Here is an 8686-nt window from a genome sequence, read left to right as displayed (position 1 = left end):
ACCTTTGGCAGCGAAGGTCGTCCCAAAAAGTGACAGGGGAAAATTCTCTGCGCAAGATATGATAAATCATAAAACACGATGGCTCCTGAAATCTGCTGTGTGCCAAAGCTGGGAATTTTTCAGCAAGATAAACCATGTATCTCAATCAATTTGTCTCCAGTTTCTACTGGTTCACCCTAGTCTGTTTCATTCATGGCGTATATCACATTTGTTTCTTGTCCATCTGCCCTACTAGAATGTAAGCTCCCTCAGGGCTGGGATCTTGTCTGTCTCGGTCCCTGCCTTGTCCCTCACGTTCGTCACGGTGCCCGGCATGACCCCTGCTTGTGATGTGTGCAAGGGAGTGAGCCTTTTGCCAAAGTTTGGAGCGTGCCATGTTTCGCTGAGGGTCCATCCGCCCTTTCCTCTGTGTGTCGTGACTTAAATGTCTGTGGGATCTTCTTTGAATCTACTCTCGCTTGCGTGAACCCTTGCAGAAGTCTCTCTCTCAGACCAATGGCAGCTTTCTCCTTATTCTGGTGGGATTTCCCACTACTTTTCATCATTTCAGCGATAACTTGGGAGAAGGGGGTTCCTGGTACAAACAGAGGAGTCAAGGTTAGAGAGATACAAACCGATAAGACAGTGGCCACTCTTTGGAGATGGTGTTCATAGTCTCACCTCCCAAGTTGCTTCCATTCATTCCATATTTATTTAGGGGCGGGACCTCAAGTCACTCACTGGAACCCGAAGTTCTAAGTCCTCGTGCTGACCTGTTCCCATCTGGTACTTTCTCCATCTGTGGCTTCCACAGCACAATCGTCCTAACCCTGGGGGTTGGGTTTCTATCTCTTATTGCCAACTGTTAACTAGGGGGCGGAATATTCATTACTTAAGACAGGGATGCAGGATTTCATGCTTTCTTCCTTATTTGGCCGGGGGTTTCCTGTGAGGGCGCCCGCCATCTTGGGCCCGTTTGGTTTGATCCGGCTTCTTGGAGAGTACTGCTCTGACCGGCCTCTGTCCTTCCGGAAAGCTGGCCGGTATTTCCTCCTTTTGGCCTCCAAGTGCCCTGTCAGAACCTAACTGCCTCCTCCAACGGCTTCGCTCTCTTCCCCCTTTGACATCACCTCCAGAAGCTCTTCCAAGCTTCCCCTTCCTCCTCCGGCACATGAAGTGACACAATGCCGCCCTGACCTGTCCTTGTCCATCTTCTCATCCCAGGTCACCTCATCCACTCCCCGTTATGGCTAAATGTGGCCCTTCTCAACGGCACGTGTCCAGTTAGACTGGGGTCCGGCGCCTCCACAAAATGCGCCCCAAACTCAACAGGTGTGGGACGGGAGTCATTTTCTCCCCACACTCTTGCTTGTTCCTCCAGCTTCTTCTCTTTCCCTTCACGTTTCCCTGCACCTCCATCCAGCTTGTAGCCACGTCCTGTCAACTCTGCATCCTCAGCATCTTTCTGCGACCCTACGGCTCCCTCCTGGCTACCCTCCCTTCGGCTCCCGCCTGAATTTCCATCTCCTTACCTCCAGTTCCGCACTCCCATTAGCCACCCCCACACCTCCTCTAGAATAATCTTCCCACAACACAGGAGTGTCGTTTCGCTCTCTGACTTCAACTTTTCAACACTTCAGTACCTTGACTGCAGGATGAAGCACCAAATCCTTGTCCCCTAAGGCCTTTCATGGCCAGGCCCCTGCCCACCTCTCCAACCTCCTTTCCAGCCCTTGCACCCATATTCCAGCTCTACGGGACTACTGCAGGTGCCCAATGTGCCTCATTGCAGAATGCCTCCCCTGAGTCAACCTGGAAAATGCCACCCATCTTTTTTGTTTTTAATGCTTTTTAAACAGTTTATTTTTGAGAGAGAGAGAGAGAGAGGGAGAGAGAGAATCCCAAGCAGGCTCCCCACTGCCAGCACAGAGCCCGACGTGGGGCTCAAACCCACAAACCGCAAGATCACCATCTGAGCTGAAGTCAAGAATCAGACGCTTAACCGACTGAGCCACCCAGGTGCCCCTGACGTTATTTTTCATTTAAAGAACCTCTACCTCCAACGTGGGGCTTGAACTCATGACGCTGAGATCAAGAGTCGCATGCTCTATCATCTGAGCCAGCCAGGTGGCCCTCACCCATCTTTAATAACCAGTTCCTCGGAACACCTCTCCGGCACCCTCTTCCTTCTTTACGACTCACTGCACCCCACCCTGTGTTCATCCCCATCAGAGGCCCTGTAACACTTCATTTCACGTATTGGATTACAAGTCTGTCTGCCCTGCCGGACGATAAATTTCATGACACATAGTAGGCTTTCAATAGATGCGCCGTGCATATTATACACACATGGACTCCACGAAAGGGAGACCGAATACAAATAAAAATACACACACCCAGTGTCTATCACAGACACGGATTCTAGAGACCGACTCTCCGGGAGGCGATGAACCCGTGGAATTTTTCTTCAAAGCGGGCCCCCAAGGAGACATCACTTCTCCCTTCCCCTCAATGGCCAAACACCAGCAAAACAACGTCAACTGCCTCCTGGGCCTCCCGGATGACTCACTGGAGAGCTTTCTTGGGGAGGCGTGGGAAGAGATGATGGTTGACAAAAATAACCACAAACATTTGAAGCATCACCGACCGAGCCTCTGTCTGTGGGGTGAACAACAGGGGCGAATGGCAAGGTTTCTCCCAGGCAGGGCAGCAACCCTCCTTTCAGCACAAGTGGTTCTCAAACACTCACGTGGGCAGAGACCCAGACGAACGTAGGGTAAGTGAAATTCAACAGCCCCTGTTCCTATGCAGTCAGCCGCTCGTGTTCGATGTGCCCGTTCCTGGTAAATGACGAAGGAAGCACCCGTGTGAGCAGTGATGACTGACCCTCATCAAGCTGATAATTCCCTCCGTGTCTTTTTAAATTGTTACGAAGGGCTTTCCCCACCCCGTACATCATCTCGTTCGAAGAGCACATCAACCAGGACAGAGGGGCGATTTTACAGACGAAGAAAAAGACTCAGGGAGAATCAGTGATTTACCTGCACAGAGCATGATGCAAAGTGGTCCAAAGACCGGCAGCATCGGTGTCACCTGGGAACCTGTTGGACACGTGACTTCTGAACCCCGCCCAGATCTACTAAATCCGAAAGTCTGCCACGGGGCCCAGTGGTCTGTTGTGACAAGCCCTCCAGGTGACACAAGTTCATGTCCAACTTTGAGAACCGCTGACCGAGGGTGTGCAGGTAGCAAGTTATAGACCCTGGGGGAGAACCCAAGGATGTCCTTAGGTAATAGTTGTCATCGGACTACTTGAATGTTAGTAAATAAGAGCTTCCTGCTCTTACTTGCTTCATGAAGCCCTGCAAAGACCAGCTCCAGCTATAACTCAGCCTCTCTCCACTCCACCCTCCCTCCCACCGGCCTCCTCCATTCCTTAGACGTGCCAAACTCTTTTCTGGCCCCAGGACCTTTGCACATACTGTTTCCGCTGCTTGGCACGCCATACCTCCCGGCTGGATTCTTCTCACTTTAAGTGCCGCCACAATGCCTAGCACAAGGTAAACTCTCAGTAAACACGTATTGAATAAATAAACCACAAACCAGAGGCAACTCAGAAGAAGGAAAAGGCAATTTCCTCCATTCCTGCCTCCACTAAGAATGGCCAATCTAGGCTGTCCTTTGGGGAGGGGAGCATGGAAAGCAGTTAAGAGTTTGAATATCAGGGGTACCTAATGACAGCTCCCGCGTAGGACCTGGTTTCTAAGGATAAGCACATCAGTGGATTAAGCTGCAGTGACCACAGATGGGAGGGAAGGGAAGCTGGCTTTAGTTAGGAAAAGAAGAGTGATGGGACCCAGGAAAGGGTGTGGCTTCCCTGAGACTCTCTTCTTAATTGTGGCAGAAAACATAGAACATGAAAGCTACCCTCAACATTGTTTTTCACCCTCAACAAATTATTTTTCGTCTTTCGGCTCAGGTCGAGGTCTCAGTTCGTGGGTTTGAGCCCGGCGTTGGGCTCTGTGCTGACAGCTCGGAGCCTGGAGCTTGCTTCGGATTGTGTCTCCCTCACTCCCTGCCCCTCCCCCACTCGCGCTCTGTCTCTCTCCCTCTCAAAAATGAATAAACTTAAAAAAATTTTTAAATAAATAAATAAATTTTTATTTATTTTAGAGAGAGCGTGAGCAAGCAGGGGAAAGGGGCAGACGGAGACAGAGAGGGAGAGAATCTCAAGCAGGCTTCAGGCTCAGTGCAGAGCCCGATGCAGAGCTCGATCCTACGATTCTGAGATCATGACCTGAGCTGAAATCAAGAGTCAGACACCCAACTGATTGAGCCACTCACGTGTCCCTACCCTCAACAAATTTTTTTAATGTTTAGTTATATTTGAGAGAGAGTGACGCACAAGTGGAGGAGGGGCAGAGAGAGAGGAAGACAGAATCGGAAGCAGGCTCCAGGCTCTGAGCTGTCAGCACAGAGCCCGACATAGGGCTCGAACCCATGAACCTTGAGATCATGACCTGAACCAAAGTCAGATGCTTAACCGACTGAGCCACCCAGGGGCCCCAACCCTCAACAAGTTATTAAGTGTACAGGATGGTATCATTAAAATGTTTTATTTATATTTAAGAGAGAGAGAGAGCGTGCAAGCAGGGGAGGGGCAGAGAGAGAGAGACAGAATCTGAAGCAGGCTCCAGGCTCCGAGCTGTCAACAAATATCTCTTTGACATCTCGCTTTCAATTCTTTGAATAAATATCCAGAAGGGGGGTTGCTGGGTCATATAGTGGCTCTAGTTGTAGGTGTTTTGTTTTTTTTTAATGTTCATTTATTTTTGAGAGAGAGACAGAGTGTGAGTGGGGAGGGACAGAGAGAGAGAAAGAGAATCCGAAGCAGGCTCCAGGCCCCGAGCTGTCAGCACAGAGCCCAACGCGGGGCTCGAACTCAAAAACCACTGGATCATGACCTGAGTCGAAGTCGGACACTTAACCGACTGAGCCACCCAAATGCCCCTTTTAGTTTTTCAAGGAGCCTCCATACTATTTTCCACAGTGGCGACACCATTTCACATTCCCACCCGCAGCACACAAGGCTTCCAATGTCTCCACATCCTTGCCAAATCTTGTTATTTTCTGCTTTTGCTTTCGTTTTTGATAGCAGTCATCCTAATGGACGTGAAGGGGTATCTCCTTGTGGTTTTGATTTGCATTTTCTTTTTTTTTTTTTTTTAATTTTTTTTAACGTTTATTTATTTTTGAGACAGAGAGAGACAGAGCATGAACGGGGGAGGGTCAGAGAGAGAGAGGGAGACACAGAATCCGAAGCAGGCTCCAGGCTCTGAGCTGTCAGCACAGAGCCCGACGCGGGGCTCGAACTCACGGACCTCAAGATCATGACCTGAGCCGAAGCCGGACGCCCAACCGACTGAGCCACCCGGGCGCCCCTTGATTTGCATTTTCCTAATGATTAGGGATGCTGAACACCTTTTCATCGGCCGTTCGCATATCTTCTTTGGAGAAATGTCTGTGCAAGGCCTTTGCCCATGTTTTAATTGGGTTTTTGCTTTTTGTGGCCATCCATGGAACCTTCTATCTGGCTCTCGATTCTGCCATTTATGAAGTACTACACGTCAGGTAGCGTGTAAAGCCAGTCACGCGCGCAACCTCATTTTATCCTTACGACAACCTTGAAAAGCAGGTACAGTAAGAATCTGCATTTCACAGACGAGGTTCCAAAGCCCAGAGAGATGCAGAGATCATGCCTGCGTCTCTCGGCACCTCAGAACTCGGGACTATCTCCCCGCTGGTGGTGGAGACAGTGTCTTGCTTTCCGATGTGTCTCCTCAAACGCCCACAGGCGCCCAGCAGAGAGGGTGGGGAGCTGTTGAAACCCGGTGCTGGCCCCTCGGGGGCGACTGGCCTCTACTGCCCGTCAGCATTCAAGGGGCAGAGTCATGTTCTTTAACGTGGCTCTTCTTATACCAACCATGAGAAAGGAAAGAGCGCAGTGTGAGAACACAGGCAGAACAGTGGTCCCCCAGAGATGTCCACGTCCTGGTCCCCCAGAACTACTGAATGTTACCTTACGTGGCAAAAGGGTTGCTGCAGATGGGATGAAGTTAAGGATCTTGGGATGGGGAGATTACCCTGGAATACCTGGCTGGGCCCAATGTAAACACAAGGGTCCTTATAAGAGGGAAGTAGGCGGGTCAGAGAGAGAGAGAGAGGAGATGTGACAACGGAAACAGAGGTCCGGGTGATGTGATGGCTGGAAAGGAGGCGTGAGCCAAGGAATATGGGCAGTTTCTAGAAGCTGGGAAAGGAAAGGAGACAGATGTCCCTCCTGAGCCTCCACGGGGAACGCAGTTCTGCCAACACCTTCGTTTCACCCAGTGAGACCCCCCCTCTGGACTTCTGACCTCCAGAACCGTAACTCAGGAAAAATGATGTTCTTTTAAGAACGTGGTGATTTGTTATAGCAACAATAGGAAGCGAATGGACCAAATAGAAAATAGCGAATAGGAACAATAGGAAGCGAATGGACCAATAGAAAATGGACCAAAAAAACCCCAATAGAATATGGGCAACCCAATAGAAAATGGACAAAATGGGCACTTAACACACAAAGGAAATGCACGGGTGGGTAACCAAATGAAGAGATAGTCAACATCAGTGATTGTTGTGGTTCGCCTGGGCTGCCGCAACAAAATGCCATAGACTGGGTGGCTTAGAATAGAAATCCCCCTTCTAAAAGGGGGCAATAGGAACAAAAAGGGAGGGGGTGATAGATCCCAAGCAAGTCCCAAACCTAGTCTATGCTATTTTGTTTGGCAGCCTAAGCTAAGACATCAGTAACTGAGGAGATGTAAATGAAGGCCCCTGAGATTACATTTTAATTGGAAAAAATGAATACATCTATCAACAACCAGCATGGGAGAGAAAATACGAATCCGGGGAGGGATCTCTCATATGGTGCCGGGGTGGGGCAGCACTTTGACGGGAAGCAATCCAGCATGAATCCTAAATGTTTTATTTGTTTTTGAGAGAGAGTGCATGAGCAGGGGAGGAGTGGGGGGGGGGGGCAGACAGAGGATCTGAAGCATGACGTGGGGCTCGAACTCATGAACCATGAGATTGTGACCTGAGCCGAAGTCAGATGCTCAACCAACTGAGCCACCCAGGTGCCCCACAATCCAGCATTAATTCTAAAGCTTAACATTTCCACTCACAGAGCTCTACCAGGTGTAGGACAAGAATGTACAAGACCATTCATAAAAGCACTCTCCACAGTGGCAAAAGGCTGGAAACACTTGAGTGGCCGTCGGTGAGGGAGTGGAGAAATAAACCGAGCTATGCTCATAAATGGACTATTACACATCATCAAAATGAATTAACTACAGTGACGGACAGCAACAAGGATGATACTTACGAACGCAATATTAAAACAGTAGCTCTGAAAAAAAATTGCACAGGGCAGCATACCCTTTGATAACGTTAGCGACAGAGGAAATAAAAAATAGATAGCCTTTAGGAACACATATGAATCCAATTCAACTCCCCAGAGGGTGTGGGACTAGAACAAAATGGATGAAACAAGATCGGGCATGATTTGAAAAGCTGGAATCTGGACGATAGGGGCATATGGGTTCACTTTATTAGTCTCCCTAGTTTTGTGTGGGTTTGACGTTGCCCATTATACAAAGAAATTTTAAAATAATATAAAGAGGGGCGCCTGGGTAGCTCAGTCGGTTAAGCCTCCGACTTGGGCTCAGGTCATGATCTCTCAGTTCGTGGGTTCAAGCCCCGCGTCGGGCTCTGTGCTGACAGCTCAGAGCCTGGAGCCTGCTTTGGATTCTGTGTCTCCCTCTTTCTCTGCCCCTCCCCTGCTCGCACTCTGTCTCATTTTCTCTCTCTCTCAAATAAATAAATAAATAAATAAAACATTAAATTAAATTAAATTAAATTAAATTAAATTAAAATAAAGAGGGAAGCAGGGAATGATGAACACAGGAATCAGGAGTTAGGGCAAAGGTCTGGAAGAGAACCGTACGATGAAATGGCTGCCTTGGCTTTGTTCTGTGTTGGGTGTTGAGTTCAGGAGCACTGATTACATAACTAAACAGCTAGATTAAAGCAAATCATGCATGGAGCAGTGGAGAAAGAATGAGAGAAGTAGAGGGGAAAAAGCAGGAAGTCAGCCTTGTGAACAGTTCTCAGCCGCCCTAGGTGGATGCGTCCCTCGGGCGTTCTGTTTGCATGGAGGTACTTGCAACTCATGGAGACCTGGCCCCTGGCCCCACCGCTGGCTCTCCTCCTCGCCAGACGCCATTTCTCTGGCCATCTGAGAGGACCCTTTCTGGAAAAGGCCTGGGCAAGGTATCCCACAGCTCTGAGGGTCCGGAGAAGGGCTAGATCCACAGACTGGGATCTCACACAGGTGGTCGGCTTGACCCGGCAGGCTTTCGGACTAAAACGTAGGGGTTCACGTCCATCCCCGGCACATGCCGCCAGCCATCGGGGACCCTGGTGCATTTACCTGGTGGCCAAAAGAAGGCCCCAGGTGTCAGGAGAGCTGCTGAGAGAGTAAGCTAACCGGTCACCCTGGAAAGCAGGAGGGTTGTTCTTCGAAAGAAAATGAACTGAGAGACAGAGACCCCTTTTGTGCGCGCGCGTGTGTGTGTGTGTGTGTGTGTGTGTGTGTGTGTGTTGT

General features: G+C 49.5%; 1 long non-coding RNA gene across 1 annotated transcript in view; it reads right to left on the bottom strand.

The window, feature by feature from the left end:
* Nucleotides 1-664: 664 nt before the first annotated feature.
* LOC125926961 (uncharacterized) overlaps nt 665-8686 on the bottom strand; it is a 14269-nt gene continuing 6247 nt past the window's right edge. Inside the window, exon 4 of the long non-coding RNA XR_007459202.1 lies at nt 665-2819. This is a non-coding gene — a long non-coding RNA (uncharacterized LOC125926961). The remainder of the gene's footprint in view (nt 2820-8686) is intronic.

Source organism: Panthera uncia, chromosome E1, assembly GCF_023721935.1.
Source record: "Panthera uncia isolate 11264 chromosome E1, Puncia_PCG_1.0, whole genome shotgun sequence".
Classification (NCBI taxonomy): Eukaryota; Metazoa; Chordata; class Mammalia; order Carnivora; family Felidae; genus Panthera; species Panthera uncia.
The sequence above is the reverse complement of the archived record's forward strand: the minus strand, read 5'-3'. Positions and strand labels throughout refer to the sequence as shown.